This window comes from Cebus imitator, unplaced genomic scaffold (assembly GCF_001604975.1).
Source record: "Cebus imitator isolate Cc_AM_T3 unplaced genomic scaffold, Cebus_imitator-1.0 Scaffold435, whole genome shotgun sequence".
Classification (NCBI taxonomy): Eukaryota; Metazoa; Chordata; class Mammalia; order Primates; family Cebidae; genus Cebus; species Cebus imitator.
The window spans coordinates 387,770-410,596 of NW_016107750.1; the positions used below are offsets into that span (position 1 = coordinate 387,770).

Here is a 22,827-nt window from a genome sequence, read left to right on the forward strand (position 1 = left end):
CTCAGGCAGAAGAATCGCTTGAACCTAGTAGGCAGAGGTTACAGTGAGCTGAGAGCACCACTGCACTCCCGCCTGGGGGCAGAGCGAGACTTCATCTCAAAAAAACAAAAAAAAAAACTACCAAATTATCTTTCAAAGTAGCTGCACATTAACTACTTCTTTTTTAAATTGTAAAAAATATATATGCTTATAAGTGGCATAAAAATTGCCGTTTTCGCCATTTTTAAGTGTACAATTATGTTAAAATGGTTGTTCTGCCACCATTTACCTCTGTTTCCAAAAACATATTCAACACTCGAACAGAATTTTTTTTTTTTTTTTGAGCCCAGGCTGAAGTGCAGTGGCATGATCTCCACTCCATCTCATGGGTTCAAGTGATTCTCCTGCCTCTCAGCCTCCTGAGTAAGCCAGGATTACAGGCATGCACCACCACGCCCAGCTAACTTTTGTTTTTTTTTTTTTTTTTTTTTTTAGTAGAGACAGAGTTTCACTATGTTGTACAGGCAGGTCTTGAATCCTGACCTCAAGTGAGCTGCCTGACCTCGGCCTCCCAAAGTGCTGGCATTACAGGCATGAGCCACCGTGCCTAGCCAGAAACTCTTCTCATTAAGCAGTAACTACCTATTCCTTGATCCCCAAACCCTTTTAATCTCTTATCTCTGTCTTTATGAATTTGCCTCTTCTAGATCTCACGTTCATGGAATCATACAATGTTTGTCCATTGGTGTCTGGCTTATTTCACTTAGCATAATGTTTTCAAGATTTATCCATGTTGTAGCATATGCCACATTTGTTTATCCATGTATCCATGGACATTAGGGTCATTTATACATTTTGGCTATTTTGAATAGTGCTGCAGGGGACTTTGGCATACATGTAATCATTTGAATCTCTATTATCATTTCTTTTGGGTACATACCTGAGGTGGAATTGCTGGTCCTGTGGCAACTGTATGTTTAACCTTTGGAGGAACTGCTAAATTGTTTTCCAAAGTGGCTGCACCATTTTACATTCCCACGAGCAATGGATGAGAATTCCAGTTTTCCACATCTTGGCCAACACTTGTAATTTTCTGTTTTTTAATAGTAGCTGAACTATTGGGTATGAAGTGGTATCTTGTGGTTTTGATTTATATTTCCCTAATAACTAATGATGACCATATTTTCATATGCATATATTCTGGATACTAGACCTTTATCAGGTATCAGATATATAATTTGTATCATCTGGGATTTGGAGCTCTTTTCTGCTAATATCATTTGAACAAATTAGTTTGGATATTAACCCTTATGTGAGTTTGGACAGTAGTGGAATCTCAGAGCTAGTAGAAATTTTAAGTGATTTTTGAAATTTTTAGGTGCCTGTGTATTTAGTCATTTGTTGTTTTTTTCCCCAGATCTCTTGGAAACCTATACAGCTCATAAGACCCATGAGATCTAGAAAAACCCAGTTTTCACAGTCAGTCCCAGCATGCATAAGAATTTGTAAGGTACTAAAAATACAAAAGTTAGCCAGGTGTGGTGGCACACTCCTATAGTCCCAGCTACTCAGGAGGCTGAGGCAGGAGAATCGCTTGAATCTGGGAGGCGGAGGTTGCAGTGAGCTGAGACACTGCCATTGTACTCCAGCATGGGTGACAGAGTAAGACTCCGTCTCAAAAAAAAAAAAAGAGAGAGACATCTAGGCAGTGCGTGGTGGCTCACACCTGTCGTCCCAGCACTTTGGGAGGTCAAGGCAGGCGGATCCCAAGATCAGGAGTTGAAGACCAACCTGGCCAACATAGTAAAACCCCAACTTAATAAAAATACAGAAAATTAACCGGGTATGGTGGTGGGTACCTATAATCCCAGCTACTCAGGAGGCTGAGGCAGGAGAATCGCTTGAACTCGGGAGGCAGAGGTTGCAGTGAGCCAAGATTGCACCATTGCGCTCCAGCCTAGGCGACAGTGCGAGACTCCGTCTCAAAAAAGAAAAAGACGTTTAGAGTTAAATATTGATCATGTCTCTTCTGTTTTAGTCTGAAGTTCAGATTCCAAACCCAGAATCACAGGAACACTCCCAATTAATGGACAGCCTATCCTGAAACTTCATTAGAAATCTGCTTCAGAAAAGATTCCTTTAATTAATTATGTATTGAGACAGAGTCCTGCTCTGTTGCCCAGACTGGAGTGCAGTGGTGAGATCTTGGCTCACTGCAGCCTCCACCTCCCGGGTTTAAGCAGTTCTTCTGCCTCAGCCTCCCGAGTAGCTGGGATTACAGGTGCCCACCACGCCTGGCTAATTTTTTGAACTCCTGACCTCAAGTGATTCACCTGCCCAGCTTTCCAAAGTGCTAGGATTACAGGTGTGAGCCACCGAACCCAGCTGGTTCATTTGATTCCATCAACACATTGGTATATGTGTCACTTGTTTCATGTCAGCTCTCCAACTTGGGAGCAGAGGGTTTTTGTTTTTCTTTTTGTTTTTGAGACGGAGTCTTGCTCTGTCACTAGGCTGGAGTGCAGTGGCGTGATCTCAATTCACTGCAACCTCCACCTCCGGGGTACAAGGGATTCCCCTGCCTCAGCGTCCTGAGTAGCTGGCACTACAGGTGCATGCCACCATGCCCAGCTAGTTTTTTTGTATTTTAGTAGAGACGGGGTTTCACCGTGTAGGCTGGGATGGTTTCGATCTCCTGGCCTTGTGATTACCCGATTCAGCCTCCCAGGGTGCTGGGATTATAGGCATGAGTCATTGTGCCCGGCGGGAGCAGGATTTTGGGGGTTAAGACTTACCTTTCAGCCAGTTCATCTCCTATTTGATCCCCTATCTGGGGCTGTAGTATGTTATAGAAGCTTTGCGGAAAGGGCAACAATAGAAGCCATTTCCTTACATTTTACTTCCTTAGGTGAGAAGATTTATTTAGCAGTTAGAGCTTTAATAAAAGGCAGAGATTGTTAGGACCTTTAAAGACTGGCTTTCATATAGCTGGAGGATACCATGTACTATATGCGCTTGTTTTCTGATGATCTGCTGTGGGTATTCTCTGCTCTCCAGTGACTGCTCATTCCTTATGTAATTCATGGTAGAGCTCCTCTTCCTTTTTGCCTAATCTTCTAATAACCAGCTTCTCTATGCTGGTTCAAGCAGATGAAGGAAAGGTACTCATTAGAATTATTTATGTCACCCTGAATAGAGCTAAGTAAGAATTGTCTATTTAAATTTTTCCTGTTCTAAAAATCTTTTATTAGGAAGGGATGAGAGGAATATGAAGAGAGCCTTCTTTGAGTTTCTTAGTCCAAGGACTTTCAGTGAGACTGTTGGGTGTGCTTTAGCACAGTGAAAGGAGTGCAAGTAGCTTCTAGGCCTGGGCCATTGGGTAACATCGTATCCTTGTGGTTACTCCTACGCGTGCCTTTTAGTTCTATTGCATTTAAGTTTAACTCATTTTCCTTTTAAATACTTCTCTGTAGCATTTTGTTCCTGCGTTTGTTTTCTTTTTCATAGCACATTTCCCTAATAACTAGTAATGTTAAGCATCTTTTCATATGCTTATTGGCTATTTATATATCTTCAGAGAAAGGTATAGGTAGGGAGATGTTTACAGTTGAACATACCTCTTAAAATCTTTGACATTGAGCTCCTCACACGCTGAGAATGTTATAAGTTTGCCTATTAGTATAGCCTATGATAACCCCTCATAGAGGACCACAGTAGATAATTGTTTAACTGTGGTACTAAAGAAGCAGGTTCATGTCAGTTTTGGAAGATATTCTAGATAATAGAGATGATATGGTTTTTTTTTTATTTTTCTGAGACAGAGTCCCACTCTGTCACCTAGGCTATAGTGCAGTTGTGTGATCTTGGCTCACTGCAACCTCCGCTTCCTGGGTTCACTCAGTTCTCCTGCCTCAGCCTCCCGAGTAGCTGGGATTACAGGCGTGTGCCACCAAACCTGGCTAATTTTTGTTTTTTTTTTTTTAGTAGAGACTGTTTTACCATGTTGGCCAGGCTGGTCTTAAAACTCCTGGCGTAAGGTAATCCGTCCGCCTCGGACTCGCAAAGTGCTGGGATTACAGATGTGAGCCACCGAACCCAGCCAGAGATCATATGTTACGTATTCACCAAGATTCTTGAATCTGTGGTGATATCTTCTATTTGCTCTGGAAAATTCCCAGTAACTCTCCTCACTTATTGCCTTGGCCCCATTCCCTTCTCATTCTAAGAGTCCAGCCATACAGGGATATGTTCAGCCTTTTAGTCACCCTTTCTTTTGTGATTTCTCTTGTTGTTCTTTTTTTTTTTTTTTTAATGGTATCCATTACAAATTTTGTTTTTTTTTTTCTGTTCATTTTGGGTAGGTTACTTTGGCATGTCTTCCGATTAATCTTCTCTTTGACCAATCTGTTTTTTTTCTTTCTTTCTTTCTTTTTTTAAGACAAGAGTCTCACTCTTGTCTTCCAGGCATGATCTTGGCTCACTACAACCTCCACCTCCCGGTTGCAAGTAATTCTTGTGCCTCAGCCTCTCGAGTAGCTGGGACTGCAGACATGTACTCCCACACCTGGCCAATTTTTGTATTTTTTAGTAGAGATGAGGTTTCATCAGGATGGCCAGGCTGGTCTTGAACTACTGGCCTCAAGTGAGCCTCCTGTGTCAGCCTCCCAAAGTGCTGGGATTACAGGTGTGAGCCACCACACCCGGCCAATTAATCTGCTTTTAATTTAAATTAATAACTCAATGGATAGTTCTTACCCATATCTTAACTGTATTTTCCAATTGTGATTTTTTTCAAATCTTTTTTTTTTATAGATTCCTGTTCCCTGTTAAATTTTTCAAACATTGCTCTTATTTCCTAGAACTTAATAAATATAGTTGTTTTTTAGTCTCCTGATATCTCCAGTATTTGGAGTTCCTTTGGATCTATAACTGCTCATGGTTCTTTCTCATTGTACTTTGTTCATATATTTGTGTGTTGGATGTGGTACTTGAAAACTTCTTTATGGAAAAATTAGAGACTTTGGGTGTGACGTCTTTTTCCAGGTGACTGACGGCACTAGCAGAACAGGATCATTTTAATACAAGTTAAAGGCCAAGCATGGTGGCTCACGCCTATAATCCCAGCACTTTGGGAGGCCAAGGCAGGCAGATCGCTGAGGTCAGGAGTTTAAGATCAGCCTGACCAACATGGTGAAACCCCATCTCTACTAAAAATACAAAAATTAGCCTGGCATGAAGGTACCTGTAATCCCAGCTACTTGGGAGGGTGAGGCAGGAGAATTATATGAAACCGGGAGACGGAGGTTGCAGTGAACTGAAAACGCATCACTGCACTCCAGACTGGGCAACAGAGTGAGACTTCGTCTCATAAATAAATAAATACAAGTTGAAGAATTGAGGTTTTTCTGAACTATCTAGATGATTTGAAGCTGAGTCTGTGGAAAGGCTGATTTACTTCATTCTTACTCTTAGGATGCAGCCCTTTGGGGCCTCAGTTCACAGGTTTGCTGCGGGGGGGGTGGTGGGGAGCACGTCACTGAGTTATGGGTTGTAAGTTACCTCCTTTGCAAGGCCTTGGAGAGAGCTGGACCTTTCCTGGATCTCCACTGGCAAATCAATGTCCCCAGGTCTTGCCTCTTTCTTTGTATTTTCATTTTACCTGGATTTTAATTTGGTAATACCTCATTATCTTGTTAGATTTTTGTTACTCTTAGAAAGATTTATATATATTACATCTAATTTTTGTCAGATTATTTAGTACATGTTACTGTAAACAGAAAATGAGATCTTATTTTCATGAACTCATGCTATTCTAACATTAACCTTGAAACAAGTGACAATACGGTGAGAGATGTGTTACTATATTACTGCTTATGTCTCCGTGTGACACTGTTAAGATGCCTGAATTGATTGGGTAAACCATGTGGTGTTAGTTGGTGGGTGCTTTAAGGTTCACTATCTAGAGCATGGTCTTTGCAGCTGGTCACCTGATTTTTGAATCCCAGCTCTGCCACTTTTTTGCAGTGTGACCTCAAGCAAATAACTATTCTGCCTCTGTTTCATTGTCTAGAAAATGGAAATAATAATTGTACCTACCTTATGGGTGGTCGTGCCAGTTAAATTAGTTCATCACTAAAGCTTTTAGAATGTTGCCAGACTTATAGTAACCATTAGATAAATTTTAGCTATTAGCGTTACCACCTAGAAGCCTTTGGAAATATAGGCATACATCATTTTATTGCATTCCACTTTATTGTACTTCACAGATATTGTGGGATTTTTTGTTTTATAAATTGAAGGTTTATGGCAACCCTGCATTGAGCAAGTCTAACTCTAGAGGTGCCAAGTTTCCAACAGCATATGCTCCCTTTGTGTCTTAGTGTCATATTTTGGTAATTCTGCCAATATTTATTGTAAACTTTCTAATTAATTAACTAATTAATTTTTTGAGACGGAGTTTTGCTCTTGTTGCCCACGCTGGAGTACAGTGGTGCAATCTTGACTCACTGAGACCTCCACCTCCCGGGTTCAGGTGATTCTCCTGCCTCAGCTTCCCGAGTAGCTGGAATTATAGGCATGTACCATCACGCTTGGTTAATTTTGTGTTTAGCACATCTCCAACTTTAAATCAGAAGCTCGAAATGATTGTTTAGTGAGGAAGACATGTCGAAAGCCAAGATAGGCTGAAAACTAGGCCTTTTGCACCAAACATGTAGCCAAGTTATAAATGCAAGGAAAGGTTCTTGAAGAAAATTAAAAGTACAACTCCAGTGAGCACATGAATAAGAAAACGAAACAGCTTATTGCTGTTACAGATAAAAGTTTTAGTGACCCAGATGGAAAATAAAACCAGCCACAACATTCCCTTAAGCCAGAGCCTAATCCAGAGCAAGACTTTCACTCTTTTCTCTTCTGTGAAGGCTGAAAAAGGTAATAAGTTGCAGAAGTAAAGTTTGAAGCTAGCACAGATTGGTTCATGAAGTTCTTGAAGCCATCTCTTTTTTAACATTAAAGTGCAAGTTGAAACAGCAACTGCTAATGTAGAAGCTGCAGCAAGTAACCCAGAAGATGTAGCCAAGATCACTGATGAAGGTGGCTGTATTAAACAGATTGTTAGTGTAACCTTAGGTCAGAAGAAGATGCCATCTAGGACTTTCATAGTTAGGAAAAGTGGATGTCTGGCTTCAAAATACAGACTGACTCTCTTATTAGGAGCTGGTGCAGCTTGTGAATTTAAGTTGATGACAGTGCTCATTTACCATACAAAAAATTTTAGGGCCCATAAATTTATGTTAAATCTATTCTGCCTGTGCTCTTTCAGTGGATCAACAAAACCTAGATGACAGCACATCTGTTTACAGCATGGTTTAATGAATATTTTAAGCCCACTGTTGAGACCGACTACTCAGATTAGATATGTTTCAAAATATTGCTCCGTATTGACAGTGCTACATCTGGTCACCTAAGAGCTCTGATGGAAATGTACAAGGAGATTAGTGGTGATTTCATACTTGCTAACACAACATCTATTCTGCAGCCCCTGGATCAGGGAATCATTTTGACTTTCAAGTCTTATTATTTAAAATATATACTTCATAAGGCTCCAGCTGCTATAGATAATTCCCCTAGTGGGTCTGGACAGAGTGAGTTGAAAACCTTTTGGAAAGGATTTACCATTCTAAATGCCATTAAGAATATTTGTGATTCATGGGAGGAGGTCAGTACAAGAACAGGAGTTTGGAAGAAGATGATTCCAGCCCTCCTGGATGACTTTGAGAGGTGTTCAAGACTTGAATGTAGGCAGGAAATTCAGATGTGGTAGACATAGCAAAAAAACTCAAAAGTAGAGCCTGAAGATGTGACTGGATTGCTGTAATCTCACGATAAAACTTGAACAGATGAGGAATTGCTTCTTATGGATGAGCAAAGAAGGCGATTTATTGAGATAGAATCTACTCCTGGTGAAGATGGCTGTGAACATTGTTGAAATGCCAATGAAGGATTTAGAATATTACATGAACGTAGTTGATAAAGCAGTGGCAGGGTTTGAGAGAACTGACTCCAATTATGAAAGAAGTTCCACCTTGGGCAAAATGCTATCAGGCAGCGTGGCATGCTATAGAAAAATCTCTTACGAAAGGCCAGTCTGTATAGCACTTCATTGTTGTGTTATTTGAAGAAATTGCCACAGCCACCTCAGCCTTCGGCAACCACCACCCTAATTAGTTATCAGCTATCAAATGAGGGCATAACCTCTACCAGCAAAAAGATTAGTACTCCCTGAAGGCTTAGGTGATTATTAGCATTTTTTTAACAATAAAGAATTTTTTAAATTAAGGTATGTACATTGTCTTTTAGACATAATGACATTTCACACTTAGTATAGTATAAACATATAAAAGTTGATATGCACTGGAAAACCAGAAAATTTGTGTGACTTGCTGTATTGCGATGGTCTGGAACCAAACCCACAATACCTGCAAGGTTATGCTTATGGCTGATTTTTCATAGCATGTTTGTGTCTCTGGCTTTTTTATTTTCAAAATTTAGGATTGCAGGTGACTCTCCATGGGTTTATTTCAGAATGACTGAGGTTAGGGTGTTTGCTAATTTCATGCCAGTGGTCAGTGAAGGAAGAAGAACTCTTGTACTTTAGAGGTCATCTGCCATCAAGTAGGGCTCCCAAATGTCAGGCCACTGTCCCTCTGTGGGGAGGGTGGGGGATTGGTCTTGTGGCTTCTAGTTCTTGCTATGTACAGTAAGAATGTGCTCCGTTGGCATTCTTCTTTGTGAATTAGAGGATTGATGAGGATTTAACCCTGCTGTGTTTTCTATCAATGGACTGTAGATCCCAAGGTGTGGGATCTTTCCTAATTAAGAATGACAAAAATTACCTGTCACAGAGTGCTGTGACACCAGTCAGTAGTTATTTATTGTGGCTTTTTTTGTTGTTCTTGAAACAGTTTTGCTCTTGTTGCCCAGGCTAGAGTGCAATGGCACCATCTCGGCTCACCGAAACCTCTGCCTCCCGGGTTCAAGTAATTTTCCTGCCTCAGCCTCCTGAGTTGGTGGGATTATAGGCATGTACCACCACGCTTGGCTAAGTTTTGTATTATTAGTAGAGATGGCCTCCCGAATTGCTGTGATTATAAGCAAGAGCCACCGCGCTCAGCCCTTTATTGTGTTTTTTTAAGGTTTATTTTGTTTTTTGTTTGTTTGATAGCTAACTTCTTTTTCATGTTGTATTTTATCTTTTTTTTTTTTTTTTGGAGACGGAGTCTCACTGTCGCGCTGGAGTGTGCAGTTGTGTGATCTCGGCTCACTGTAACTTCTGCCTCCTGGGTACAAGCAGTTGTCAGATTACGGGTTCCTGCCACCATGCTCAGCTGATTTTTATATTTTTAGTAGATACAGGATTTCACCATGTTGGTCAGGCTGGTTTTGAACTCCTGACCTCAAATGATCTGCCCAGCTCAGCCTCCCAAAGTGCTAAGATTGCAGGCATGAGCCACTGTGTCTGGTGTCTTTTGCCTGTTTTATTATTGGTTCAAGTTTTTACATGAGAGAGGGAAGGAAGGTGGTAATACTAACAGTGATAATTTTAATTTATATGATACTTAGCTGTTAGCAAACTTATTGTGGGACATTCCTGTGAGGTGGCAAGGTAGGTTAACTCCATTTTTGCAGATGAAGAATGTGAGACGTGGGTTAAATAACTTGCCCAAGTCACAGAACAAATGGCAAAACTAGGAAGTATTTAGATTACCTAATTCTAAGTATAGTACTTTTTCCAACACATGACCCAGGAGAATCAATAGAAAACAAATTTAATCATGGAAGCAATTGTAACTTGCCAAAATAAAATTGTATTTTTTGTTCACTTTGCTTACTAAAATAAAATCCTATTTCTAGATGATTTTCTAAACATATTTTTCTTGGTCTCTTCCTTCAAGTCATTTGTTTGACTCTCGGTAAGACAGTACTACTACTCAATGTTCTTGCTGTCATTTCAGGACAGAAATGGTGTGTGCTGGTTGATACCCAGGGTAACTTGTTCTTCTCCCTGATACATTACATCAAAGAAGTCCCCATTTGAGAAAGGAGGAGGTAGATTTTATGGTTATTCCTTAAATCTCTTGGGAAAGAGGGCAAACTGTTGTCAGGAATAGTTTTCTTTTGTCTCAGTATCTGTTATATTTATACATGGCACCCTCCTGATTACAGTTACAGCTAGCACCCTAAAATAAGGTCTAGAGCTACGGACAATTACAAAGTTCGTTCCTTTTTTTTTTTAGGCTGAGTCTCACTTTGTTGCCCAGGCTGGAGGTCAGTGGCACAATCTTGGCTCACTGCAACCTCTGCCCTCCAATGCCTCAGCCTCACGAGTAGCTGGGACTACAGGCGTGTGCCACCATGCCCGGACAATTTTTGTGTTTTTTAGTAGAGACAGGGTTTCATCATATTGGCCAGGCTGGTCTCAAACTCCTGACCTCGTGATCTGCCCGCCTCAGCCTCCCAAAGTGCTGGGATTACAGGCAAGAGCCACCACACCTGGCACAAAGTTCTTATGCTACTAAAATGATCTTTTTGTTTCTTTAATGTTTTCTGACCCTGAATTAATTTGCTAATTCTTGATGCTCTTCTTGGATACTTAGAGGTAATTATTTTGCCTTAGTTTGGTGTTAGCATTTTGATGTTTGTAATATATTTGAAATAATCCTTCTAAGTATATATTGGTTTGGGCTTTTAAGTGGGAAGCTCAATCTTCAGAAGGATGTTTAGCTTATGGACATTTAAAAAACCAAGTACTAGTACATTGTTTCTTGGTATTTGGAATTGTGGTGAGTTGGAGGCAACCGTGAAAGTGCAGTGTGTGTGGACTCAACCTCCGCTTCTCCTAACTCCTGTGCTCATTCCACAGGAATTAATCACCCAGTCAATATTCCTCTCATGCCTGCATCCCCAGCCATACGGAGAGGACCCCATAAACTGTAAAAAGGTCCATTGGCTTTTATCTGGAGAGGACTATACCCATAGAACTCGGTTCTGCTTTTTGCTTCAGTTGACAGGTTGACCTATGGTGTTGATACCTCCAGTAAAACCAAGTCTAAGTGCTTTGGTTGACTGCATTTCTCATTGCTTTGCTCAGGAAGGCCAAGGACGCATTAAAATCTGTTTGTCCCATCCTATATTTCCTTTCAAAGGTTGTTAGCCAGCACTTTTGTTTTACGGTGTGTTTTTGTTTGGACTCAACTTCTGCTCATAAATTCAGATGTGGTCAGTTATTAAGAGCATTTTGAATTTTAAATGTGTCTGTTTCACAGGTTCTGTGTCTCCATGTTTATGTATATGGAAAATAACTTTTAGTATTTTTACATGTTGTTTGTATTATAATTAAGTGCTTTCAGGGGTCAGGCTTTGAAAGTAATTTTAAAAACTTTAAAGGGATTGTTTACATTTTTTTTTTTTTTTTTTTAGAGGAAGAAAGAGAGAAAGAAAAAGAATAAACATTTTTATTAACAAGTTAGGTAGCTTTTATTCTTCAGAAGTGGGATTTATTATGTAAAGCCACTTTGTGGAAGAGGTGAAAATTAATCTGCCTCACCTTATGCTTCAATGAATGGTGAGGTTCAGAGCAGAGAATGAGGGGAGGGATTGTGGAAACCCTTTCCTGGTATTAATATTCCTCACAGATTAAAACTTTTGGTCTTCATCTGTTACCTTTACGTTTGTTAGAAAGAGAATTTATGTTGTCAACTTAATTCACCCAGTGTTCCAATGCTTGCTATGTGCGTGGCAGTAGGAAAACTAAGGTCCTGTGCTGTAGGAGAAATAGAAAGGTAGATAACTCTGGTCATGCTGATCATGGTTTGCGTTCTAAGAAGGTGTTAAGGGAAAAGTGGGACTTGCACTGGACTTGAAAGGTGAGTGGTATGTCAGCAAAGCTGGTATTATTCAGGCTGAAACGAGCTGTACAAAGGAAAAGATATGAGAGGTGCGTGCTGGGCATGCCGGGGCATACACAGAACGTTGCTAAGAATGGTAGAAGTGAGGGCACATACTGTATTAGTCCCAGCCTGTCTTCTTCACTGACTGGCTGTATAACCTTACGAGAGTTAATGAACTTTCTGAGCCTCTGTTTCCTCATCTGCAGAGGATGGCTAGTTACTCCATCATAGAGGTAAGATTAAATGAGGCTATAATATTTTCCTTTGCTGCTGGGTGCCAGGCTGGTAATCCTAGCACTTTGGGAGACTGAGGCAGGTGGATCACTTGAGGTCAGGAGTTCAAGACCAGCCTGGCCAACCTGGTGAAACCCCATCTCTACTAAAAATACTAAATTAGCTGGGCCTGGTGGCACATGCCTGTAATCCCAGCTACTTGGGAGGCTGAGGCAATTTTGTTTCCTGTTTTCAAATTAACATGTTGGTCAGACTAGTTTCTAAAGTGTTACTATCCCCTGTAGTCCTACCGGCAAAACATCTGTTGTCAGCAGTTCAACGAATATCAGTCTTTTTAATTTTCATCTCTGCACACCTTTGGTGGTACTGGTGGTAGGTTTTTTGTTTTGTTTTGGTACAATCATGCCTCAGTTAACAACAGAATATGTTGTAAGAAGTGCATCACTGAGTGATTTTTGTCATTATTCAAGCATCTTAGGATGTACTTAGACACACCTAACCTAGCCTGGCTGTAGCCAACTGCACATGTAGGCTATGCAGTGTAGCCTTTTGTTCCTAGGCTACAAACCTGTACCACATGTTAAACTGTATCAAATGCTGTAGGCGATTGTAACACAATGGTAGGTATATATGTATCTGAATGTATGTAAACATAGGAAAGGTACAGTAAAAATAAGGTATAAAAGATGAAGGAAGTTGCTGTGGGTGTCAGTGAGGGAGTGGTGAGTGAATGATGGCCTAGGACATTACTGTACACTACCGTAGATTTATTAACATTGTACATTTAGCTACACTAAATTTATTTTTAAAAGTTTCCTTGTTTCAGTATTAACTTCAGATTACTGTAACTTTTTTACTTTATAAACTTAAAAATTTTTTAATCTTTTGACTCTTTTGTAATAATACTTAAACCACAGACATATTGTGCAGCTGTTCAAAATATTTTCTGTCATTGTATCCTTATTTTATAAACTTTTTTTTTTTTTTTTTGAGACAGAATCTCGCTTTTTCACCAGGCTGGAGTGCAGCGGAATGATAGCTCACTGCAACCTCTGCCTCCCGGGTCCCAGCTATTCCCCTGTCTCAGCCTCCCGAGTAGCTGAGACTACAGGCACCAGCCACCATGCCCAGCTAGTTTTTTGTGTTTTAGTAGAGATGGAGTTATACTATGTTGGCCAGGATGGTCTCAATCTCCTGACCTTGTGATCTACCCGCCTCCGCCTCCCAAAGTGCTGGGATTACAGGCATGAGCCACTGTACCCGGCCGGTAAACTTCATTGTTATCATTAATTACTCTTAGAGATAAGGTCTCTGTTGCCCAGGCTGGAGTGCAGTGGCACAGTCATAGCTTGCAGTAACCTCAAACTCCTGGGCTCAAGCAATCCTTACTTTAGCCTCCTCAGTAGCTAGGACTATAGGTGTATGCCACCATGCTTGGCTATGCTTCTCTTAAAGTACTGGTTCTCGAGGTTGGGGCTAGAAATTCCTCCCTGCCCCCTCTTTTGGCAATGTGTGGGGGCATTTTTGGTTATTACTTTTTGGGGGGGGGGTGGATGCTATGCTGCCCAGGCTGGTCTCAAACTCCTGGTGTCAAACAATCCTTTCTCCTCTGCCTCCCAAAAGTACTGGAATTATAGGTGTGAGCCACCAGGCCTGCCCACTTTATTCTATAAGATTTTTTTCTATTTAAATTATTATTTGAGACAGAGTCTTGCTGTGTCACCCAGGCTGGAGTGCAATGGTGCAATCTTGGCTCACTGCAGCCTCCATGTCCCAGGTTCAAGTGATTCTCCTGCCTCAGCCTCCTGAGTATCTGGGACTACAGGCACATGCCACCACACCTGGCTAATTTCTGTATTTTTTTTAGTAGAGACTGGGTTTCTGCATGTTGGCCAGGCCGGTCTGGAACTTTTGACCTCATGTGATCCGCCTACCTCAGCCTCCCAAAGTGCTGGGATCACAGACGTGAGCCACCACACCTGGCCATACTTTTTACTTTTTAAACACTTTTGTTAAAACTAAGTCACAAACACATGCATTAACCTAAACCTACACAGGGTCAGAATAATCAATATCCCTGTCTTCCAGCTTCACATCTTTTCCCACTGAAAGGTCTTCAGGGGCAGTAACACACATGGAGCTATCATCTCTTATGATAACAATGCTTTCTTTTGTTTGTTTGCTTTGGTTATTTTTTGAGATAGTCTTACTGTGCTGCCCAGACTGGAGCGCAGTGGCATGATCTCAGCTCACTGCAACCTCTGCCTACCAGGTTAAAGTGATTCTCTGCCTCAGCCTTCTGAGTAGCTGAGATTACAGGCATGCATCAATAGTTCCAGCTGAGTTTTGTATTTTTAGTAGAGACAGAGTTGTGCCATGTTGGCGGGGCTGGTCTTGAACTCCTGGTCTCAAGTGATCTGCCCATCTTGGCCTCCCAAAGTGCTGGGATTACAGGTGTGAGCCACTGTGCCGCCCTTTTGGTACCTCCTGCAAGCCCTGACTGTGGCTGTTTTACAGTTAAGTTTTTTTAAATTTTTTATTTTTTTGGGACGGAGTCTCACTCGGTCACCTGTGCTGGAGTGCAATGGCGCAGTCTTGCCTCACTGCAACCTCCACCTCCGGGGTTCAAGTGTTTCTCCTGCCTCAGCCTCCCGAGGAGCTGGGATTACAGGCACGTACCATCACACCTGGCTAATTTTTTGTATCTTTAGTAGAGACAGGGTTTCACCATGTTGGCCAGGCTGGTCTTGAACTCCTGACCCCCTGATCTGCCTGCCTTGGCCTCCCAAAGTGCTGGGATTACGGGCATGAGCCACTGCGCCCGGCCTGTAACATTTTTTATTTTGATTTATTTTTCGAGATATCTTACCATGTTGCCCAGGCTAGACTTGAATTCCAGGGCGCAAGAAATCTTCCTGCCTCAGCCTCCTGAGTAGCCAGGAATACAGGCACATGCTCCCACATGCAGTTTAGTTAACTAGAATTCCACATAGGATACATAAACCAGTAACATGATTTATTAAGTACTGTACTAGTTGTATATGCTATGCTTTATATCACTGGCAGTATAGTAGGTTTATACCTGCATCACAATAAACAAGGAGGTAATACATTGCATTATGATAGCTACAAAGTCACCAGGCAATAGAAATTTTTCAGCTCCATTGTACTCTTAATGGGACCACCGTCGTGTATGTGGTCATCGTTGACAGAAATGCGTTATGTAGTACGTGACTGTTTTTATTGCTGTTGCCTCAACTTTAAGGTGTTTGGGAGGCAGGGAAGGGGAAAGCTGCGTGGCTCACCTGGAAGACAAGTCTGCATGTGCTATACTAATAACTGGGAGCCAGTGAAGGTTTTAAAATAGCCAGGGGGTGAATTAATCACATCTTTTTCAGTAAGATGCTGAAATGCAAGTTGGATTGGAGGGAAGTGTAGTAGCAGAGCAACAGTGTTTGCCTGGCTGCTGTTCGAGGATCTTGTAGATATGAGACATGTTTGTTACGTGCCTTCAACAATGTATGGCTCAGCTGGGGAGAAAAGACATAAGTAAATAGGGAAATAAGGACACAGCCACCAGGTAATGGTGTATGGACGAGAAGTGCTGTAGCTGTTTGGGGAAGGCATGATCACCAAGCTGAGCAGTTTTCCTGAAAGCTTCAGTGAGGAAGCCAAATGGCCTTGAGGAATGACTCAGATTTGGAAACTATTTTGGGGAGAGGTCAAGCACGAACCAAGAGGTCAGAGAGCACAATCTGTGTGGAGTGGTGGATTTGGTTGGCCAATAATGAGCAGTATGGTTGGAAAGGAAAATTGCCATGGCCTTCAACAAACCTGTTAACACACACTGTCTTCTGACCCTTTCTTCACTGTACTGCAGTTGTGTTACTCTCTTGTAGGGTTTGAGGCTTTTCAGGATAGAACAGTGTCCCAGTTATTTTCCCAGGTCCAGTAAACAGCCCAGCACATAGTAGATGCTTAAAAGCAACAGTAGAAAAGAATGATTGGATGTTTGCTGTTTATGGAAGTTACAGACTGGATATCCTGCTGTTCCCTTAAACCTAGATCTCGAAATCCTAATATCACCTTTCTCCCTCCCTTTTTTATTCTCTGCTAAGCTTAAACAGGTCACTTGCCCCTCTGCTCCCACAGCTGTGTGCTTACCTTGCCATTCCATAATTATGGACATCTCTTTTGTGGCCATACTGCATGACTCGCCAGCATGTCAGATGTCCAACGTGTCACATTTGCTTGGGCTCCACACTGCCTTTCCTCCTTCCTCGCAGTTTCTTTACTCTCCTTTTCTGGCTTCTTTTCCTTTTTCCCAACTTCTAAGTGCTAGAGTGATTTCAGGAATCAGTTACTCCAACTTAGTCTCTGGACCAGTGATTTTAGATCTTTTTGCCAGCCATACCAAATGCCAGTCAAGTACAAACACTACGCCATCTTGCGCACACGCAGAACAACAAACAAAAATTTCACACAACAGTTCTTACACTTCATGAGCCATGGACTCTGTTATTTTCCATTCTGCTCTTTTTTATTTATTTATTTTTTTAAGTGCTTTCATGACCCACTAAATTGATTTCACAGCCTGTAGTTTGAAAAACTGTTCTGGGTGATCTCATCTACTCTGTTGGCTTAAAATACTACCTCTGTACTAATGACCTTCCCATTTTTATCTCTACCCCACCTTTGCTTGGTGATCCAGTCACACTAGCTGTCTCTCTGCCGTTTCCATGTGGGCGTGCAGTGGAAATTGCGTGTTGCCGTGTTTGGCAAAGCACTCTTGATTCCCTTTACTAGCCTCATTCCTCTTCATAAATGGTGCCATGTTCGCAGTTACTCTGTAAGGGATGGTGGTGGAGTACAAGCTCCCAAGCCGCTGCCCAAGCTCAGACCTGAGGCCTTAGGCAGCTACTAAACCTCTCTCTACCATGTTGTCTTCATTTGAATAAAGTGGGGTTGTCAGCTGTACATCTTAGAATGATTGTGACAGTTGAATGAATTTTTACCTGAAAAGACGTGGAGCAGTGGCTGGCACAGGGCTTGTGTTTAACTAGCATTGGCTGCTGCTGTTTATCATTGTTACTGTGTCCTTTATGACCATGTATCACCACCTCTGTCAATACCACAGTCACCCATGAAACCAGCATCCTTTAACCAGACTACCAGCTAACTCACTCCCTGCTCTGTCCTTGGCTCTCCCCTGGTCGGTTTCCCACAAAACAGCCAGAGGAACTATTTGAGAACTGAAACCAGAGCATGCCACTCTATGGCTTAAAACCCTCCAAACGCTTCTAATAAAATTTAAACTTCCCCTGTGGCTCTTAATTTTCATAAGACCTTTCACTGGTACTTCACGAACAGTAACATGTGTGACTTGCTAGTGACCTTGTTAACGTGCAGAATCTGATCCTGTAGGTCTGTGGGGCCTGAGATACTACATCTCTAATAAGCTTGACCAGGTGAATATGGTAAACATCACTGTGGGATGAGTTGCCATCGGTCTTCTTCTGATGCATTGCACTGGGAAGAACACACCACTGTGTGTCTGGTATTGCTGCTAAGAAAGCATGACCTGAGTCTGGTCATGAGGAAATACAGATCAGATTGAAGGTCATCCTGCAAAATGAAAAGATTTATATTCCGGCAGGGACATGGAAATCAGGAAGAGAAAAGGGAACTATTCCAGATTGATTGACACTGAGGAGACATAGCTCTGGGCTAGACTCCTAGACCAGAAAGGAAAAAGAGACATTGTTGAGACAGTCGATAAAATTCAAATGGGGTTGAGACTGTAGTATCAGTGTTGATTTCCTGATGTGGAGGCTTATATGCTGGTTATGGAGAAGAGTGTCCTTGTTTTTGGAAGTAACTCACTGAAGTATTGAGCGACAATGGGAGGCTTTATGTCTTTAGTCTGCTCTCAAAGGGGTCAGGAAAAGGTAATGGAGCAAATGATATAAAACCATCAGTTGGGAGAGTCTCATTGAAGAGGATGTGTGAGCACTTTGAACTATTCTTGCACTTTTCTGTACATTTGAAATTATTTTTATTTTTGAGGCAGGGTCTTGCTCTGTCTCCCAGGCTAGAGTGCAGTGGCGTGATCTCGGCTCACTGCAGCCCCTACCTCCAGGGTTTAATTGATTCTCCTGCCTCAGCCTCCAGAGTAGCTGAGACTACTGGCACATGCCACCATGCATGCCCAGTTAATTTTTGTAGTTTCAGTAGAGACAGGGTTTCACCATGTTGGCCCAGATGGTCTTGATCACTTGACCTTGTGATCCGCCTCCCTCTGCTACCCAGAGTGCTAGGATTACAGATGTTAATCACTGTGCCCAGCCTAATTTTTCTATTTTTAGTAGAGATGGGGTTTTGCTCTATTGGCCAGGCTGGTCTTGAACTCCTGGCTTCATGTGATCTGCCTGCTTCTGCCTCTCATTACAGGTGTGAGCCACCATGCCAGTCTTAAAAAATATTTTTTAATACCTGATTGAGATTTTTGACTGGGACCCTGTTAGAATTTTATAAACTTATATGGAGACTTAACATCTTTGTAATACTAGTCCTTTTTATCTAGTATACTGTTTGTTCTGCTAGTTTGTTTCTTTCATTTTGTTTTGAGCTTTTTTGTGCTGTTTAGTAAAGTCTTTAATTTTCATGATACAGCTTTTGCCCACTTCTACTTTGGATTGGTCATTGATGTCTTTTGAATTTTAATTCAGAATTATATTTGTTTTATTATTTCTTTTTTAAAGTCTCACTCTGTCACCCAGGCTGGAGTTTGGTGGTGTGGTCTTGACTCACTGCAACCTCCACCTCACAGGTTCAAGTGATTCTCCTGCCACAGCCTCCTGAGTAGCTGGGATTACAGGTGTCTGCCACCATGCCTGGCTAATTTCTGTATTTTTAGTAGAGACAGCGTTTCACCATTTTGGCCAGGCTGGTCTTGAATTCCTGACCTCAGGTGATCTGCCTGCCTTGTCCTCCCTAAGTGCTGGGATTACAGGAGTGAGACACCACGCCCGGCCTCAGAATTATATTTGAATGACTTATAAAATGAAACATCCTTTTAGCCTGTAAGTGGCAACACTGATTACTTCCCTTTTGCCTCTGAAGGTTTAGAAATTATGTATTCATACAATGTTAAATAAAAAAATACATTCAGTGACATCTCAGAAGCCCCTAGGCTCAGCATTTAAGAAAATTCCACAGGAGCTCTAGCTGACCCCAGAGGTGCCACTGCTCCTACCCTTCTTCTGCCTTCTTTCTGGGAACTGTTTGGCCATCCTACTCACATATGTGGTCATCTGAAGTGATCTTGGGATGCCCCTGTGAAAGGAAGAGATAACCATGGAGTGGTTACCATAGGGCCCAGGTACCTTTGGTCTATTCAGGAGCAGATTTATGGCATCTCCATGCAGAGTTGCAGTAGCATGTGATGGATAGGATACTTGCAGCCTCTTGGCTCTTTGAGATTATGTCTAATAATAGACTTGCCCACTGTGGGATGGAATTCAGCTGTTTTTAGGCCCGATTCTGAAAAATAACTTGGAGCCAGTGATTTTGTGTGCACACTTACCTGGGCACCATGGTGTCCAGCATTGGTGCCAGGTTTCCTAATGGTGAGGCCCTGTCTGGCAGTCTCCTCCCTTCCCCCCTGCCTCTGTCTGACTTGTGGGATCCTGTGCCTCTATTTTTTTCCCTTGGGCAGAGCAGCAGTTTGCTGTCAGTGGGAACAGATAAGGTAAGATACTGTTGAGAATAGTGTAAGGGTTGTCATTTTTAAATGAGGTTAATGACATTTTAAAGTGATTATTTTGGCCAGACTCTGTGGTTCATGCCTGTAATCCCAGAACTTTGGGAGGCCCAGACAGGTGGATCACTTGAAGTCAGGAGTTCAAGACCACTCTGGCCAACATGACGAAATGCTGTTTCTACCAAAAAGTATAAAAATTAGCCAGGCGTGGTGGCATGTGCCTGTAATCCCTGCTACTTGGGAGGCTGAGGCAGGAGAATTGCTTAAACCTGGAAGGCAGAGGCTGCAGTGAGCCAAGATCAGGCTACTGCGCTCCAGCCTCGGTGACAGGGTGAGACTGTCTTAAAAAACCAAAAAGTGATTATTTCCTACACAAAAAGTAATGTAAACAAATGAAAAGGGAAAAAATACTTCTACAATTCTGCCACTTTGGGTAGTCCAGGTTTCCGTTCTCCCCATTGTTCCCTTTGGCCTGGGACTAAGTGAATGCCTCATTTCAGATGATTATAATCATAGCACAGGTATGAGTTGATGTGAGCTGTTCTTTTCATCTGATACTACATAATCTTTTATGACGCTAGAGTCTTTGCAATTATTTATAATAATTATTATTTCTTTGAGTGGATATACCATAATTTGCCTAATCAATTTTGAAATCAAGAGATTGTTGCCAGTTTTTTCCTCTAATACGTATTGCTGAATATCTTGGTATTTTGTTTTTTGTTTGGTTGATTTTAATTACCAGTTTTCTTTTCCAAAGAGTCATACTCCTTTTTGCTGCTTTTGTTATTTTTTGTACCACCTTCAGCCTAACCTAACCAGATGGGATATCATCTTTTAAAATTTTTTTTTTTTTTTTTTGAGACGGAGTTTCACTCTTGTTACCCAGGCTAGAGTGCAATGGCGCGATATCGGCTCACCGCAACCTCCGCCTCCTGGGTTCAGGCAATTCTCCTGCCCCAACCTCCTGAGTAGCTGGGATTACAGGCACGCGCCACCATGCCCAGCTAATGTTTTTGTATTTTTAGTAGAGACGGGGTTTCACCATGTTGACCAGGATGGTCTCGATCTCTTGACCTCGTGATCCACCCGCCTTGGCCTCCCAAAGTGCTGGGATTACAGGCTTGAGCCACTGTGCCTGGCTCATCTTTTAAATTTTTTAGGAAATTTAATAGTTACAAATTTATGCTCTCCGTTTTTGCTTGCATATATTTGATCATGATTGAAGGTGGATTTTTCTTATAGCTTACATGGCTAATAGGAGTTTTGACATCCAGAAAGCAATCTTCTTAGATACGTAGCATTTCTTGAGGATTTCTTTTTCTCTAGACAAGGAATTGACTTGCAGATTCTGAGTTTCTTTCAGACTTTCTGGCCTCCCAAGTCAGGGAGGAAGCCAGCACGTTCATTACACTTCCTCTTATTCTGAAGGCCTATTATACTAAGGTAACTTTTAGCCACTGAGGAAAATATAGGCTCTGCCCATGTGCAAACAGGACATAGAATATGAAATACTAACTCATTGAGCAGATCTTTATGCCTGATACACTTAGGAAGATCCCACATTTGTACACACATAAAAGAGATGATACAGGTATTGTAGATATATGTAGGTGCAAGCAGTCAACAACTTCTAGCATGCTTCCAAAGCTCACAGATTGGGAAATACCAACTGGGTTTTGCAGTGGGCATTCTATAACTTACCTCATTGTTTACCATGAAGATTTTGCTTGTTTAACTTTTGAGTCTCCACTTACAAAAAGGACTACTAACATTTCTTAGATCATGGTGAGGATGAAATGCATTAACATTTGTGCAAAGCAGCTGGTAAAGTGTGTCACATATGTTAGGCATGTAATAACTGAGGGATAGCCACAGTTATTAGAGATCTGACCCATATGTGTGTCAGGATTTTCAAAAACATGGATTTGCCTAATTTGTGGTACAGTGAAAGAAAGGGTTATGGGCTCTAGAATCAAAGGAATTGAAGTTACAGAATGTCAGCTGCAACTTGTCCTAGAGGAGTGACTTTTGGGAAAAAATTATTATATAAGTTTTTCCTCCCTCATTGATTAATTGAGATACAGGTAAAACCACACAGTGACTGGCATATATAGATAAATAAATAAATGCCATTTATTAAGTAATTTATTGAGACAGGGTCTTGCTCTAGCACCCAGGCTGGAGTGCAGTGGCATGCAGCCTCGTCTCACTGCATCCTCTGCCTCCCCAGGCTCAAGTAATCCTCATACCTTAGCCTCTGGAGTAGCTGGGACTACAGGCACAAGCCAATATACCCAACTAATTATTTGTGTCTGTGTGTGTGTGTGTGTTTTTAAGAGATGGGGTTTTCCTATGTTGCCCATGCTAGTCTCCTCAGCCCAAACAGTTTGCCTGCCTCAGCCTCCCAAAGTGCTGGGATTATAGATGTGAGCCACTGTGGCTGGCTATTTTTATTTTATGAATAGTACATACCTTAGATACTGGTTAAAGGTAAATACTTGGTTTGTTTTTACTAAGTGAGGTAAAGCCAACAAATCACCTGTCTAGGGGAAGATTTGTAGAGAAAATCACATAGATAACACATGTTAGGAGTTCTTAAGATACAGCAGGACATGTTTTAAAAAGAGCTCTTAAGAGGCTGAGTGCGGTGGCTCATTCCTGTAATCCCAGTACTTTGGGAGGCCTAGGCAGGCAGATCACCCGAGGTCAGGAGTTCGAGACCAGCCTGGCCAACATGGTAAAACCCTGTCTGTACTAAAAATACAAAAAAAATTTGCAGGGTGTGGTGGCACATGCCTGTAATCCCAGCTATCTGGGAGGCTGAGGCAGGAGAATCACTTGAACTCGGGAGGCGGAGATTGCAGTGAGCCGAGATTGTGTCACTGCCTCCAGCCTGAGCGA

At 41.8% G+C, this 22,827-nt stretch overlaps 1 protein-coding gene and 1 long non-coding RNA gene across 6 annotated transcripts in view; one reads left to right on the forward strand and one right to left on the reverse strand.

Annotated features, from left to right (window-relative positions):
• Positions 1 to 10,336, reverse strand: part of LOC119468464 — a 20,172-nt gene extending 9,836 nt beyond the window's left edge. Inside the window, exon 1 of the long non-coding RNA XR_005197148.1 lies at positions 9,392 to 10,336. This is a non-coding gene — a long non-coding RNA (uncharacterized LOC119468464). The remainder of the gene's footprint in view (positions 1 to 9,391) is intronic.
• Positions 1 to 22,827, forward strand: part of TCF20 (transcription factor 20) — a 187,598-nt gene that overhangs the window by 105,671 nt on the left and 59,100 nt on the right. The window lies entirely within an intron of this gene.